This window comes from Mesitornis unicolor, unplaced genomic scaffold, assembly GCF_000695765.1.
Source record: "Mesitornis unicolor isolate BGI_N332 unplaced genomic scaffold, ASM69576v1 scaffold28698, whole genome shotgun sequence".
Lineage (NCBI taxonomy): Eukaryota > Metazoa > Chordata > Aves > Mesitornithiformes > Mesitornithidae > Mesitornis > Mesitornis unicolor.
In genome coordinates this window covers 1-1716 of record NW_010201603.1, presented here as the reverse complement: position 1 = coordinate 1716, position 1716 = coordinate 1, and the positions used below count along the sequence as shown (strand labels likewise).

General features: G+C 42.7%; 1 pseudogene; it reads left to right on the top strand.

Moving 5' to 3' along the window:
- The first annotated feature begins 3 nt into the window (after positions 1-3).
- On the top strand, positions 4-603 carry LOC104545107 (annotated as a pseudogene).
- The last annotated feature ends 1113 nt before the right edge of the window (positions 604-1716 follow it).

Below are 1716 nucleotides of genomic sequence, written 5' to 3'. Positions count from 1 at the left end.
AGAAATGTGGTCAGGGCTCAGTTTATCAAGAGCTTAGCTATACTCCTGAAAAGAATGAGGAAATTGCTTGATTATCTCAACTTAAAAGAAGCAAGAGTAACTTTAGAAGAAGGCTGTGAGCTTCTGAATTCTCTGAGCTGCATGACAAATGAAAGCTTAGTATCTGAAATCAACATTGAGGATTTCTTCAGTCTCCACCTTGCTGTCTACAGCAGCCTCTTGTTCCACCAAACTATTTCCAAGTTCCATGGCCTGGTCACCCTGACTTTAAATTATAACTGCACCTCTGATGAACTGCTGGACATCCTGTGGGAGCACAGCGCTCATTCCCTGTGCACCTTGAATATCAAATGTCACATCCATGACCCTCATGGGCAAGTGGTCTGCAGAATGTCATGGGCAAACTTGGTCAAGAGAGCTCCAAAACCGAATGTGAACTTCCTCTTTGAAAGAGTCAGGCAGTATAATCACCTAGCCAGGATCCTGCTAGTGGAGATCTCAGTCAGGAGCATCAGTTTATGAAACTGCTATTCCAGTGACCTGGACTGGACAATGAGACCTACCCTCACCAACCTCCTGCCAGTCTACTCACTTGTTCTGCAGGTAAGGGAAACAACAGTGGCATCTTACTGCAGTATCACAAAGCTAAGCAAAGGAATAGTATAGGCCTGCTGCACAGCAGCAATCATCTATAGGAGTGCCTGACCACTTCCTTTTATGTTCAGAGAGTAATTTTCATAAGTTCCAGCTATAGATCTAGTTCCAATAATTGCCCTTGTCCACTTATGGTCCCCATTATGCTAGTCTTTGCTGTCAGGCTGATGTCTGGTTGCCCTCATAAAAAGCTAAAACAGCCAAAATACTGGTAGTGGTTGTGATGTCAACTGTGAGCAAAAAGAATCTTTCAGGCAGGAAAACATTGTTTTTGTAAGGGAGCTTTAGGCTGGTTAGACGCCTTCATGTTTAGTAACTGGTAACTTTATCACCCTTTCAGATTTTTCTGAGCCCCACCCTTTGGCGGGAAAGTCTGCATAGGAGGAAAATAGTCTGTACGCTTTGTTTGCTTACAGAGCTGTAGCCGGTATCAACCTACACTGATGGATTTTCTCCATTTTGGCAATGCACAAATGTCTTACAGCACACGTAAATTAACTGGTGCATGTGTCAAAGCACTTTGGTGTCACCAGAGGTGTGCAACAGCTGACCCTTGTAAATAAGCATCAGGTCTTTGCATGCCTGAGGGAAGCATATGGCCTTATACCTGATGGTTTGCAACAGCTTTCTTTAAGTTCTGTTGCATTGCAGAGTTTCCAATAAACACCAGAGATCTGTAAAACTTTCTAGAAATTGCCTTTGGACCTACTCTTGTATCTGCGATAATTTTCAATATGTCAAATAAGATCATGGCATGAGCTATGGGTGTAGCATCTTCTAATGGTAAACAGAAGTTGTCTACCTCTTAGGGTAGTATGTAATGAACAAGGGACCCCCCAAATCTTAACAGGAGTGTGGAGATTACCATAGCATGTACTGCCGTCATAATACAAAACTGATTCTCTGCTAATGCCAGGGTACAGAATTGTTATACTGACATTCACTTCTGTTGGGAAAATTGGGAAACTCTTGTTTCTTGAATTCTAGTTACTGTGCTCACGAAATGTGAGCTCACTTTTTTTTTTCCCCACTCATTTTACTGTGCAAAAATGGCGGCGCTGG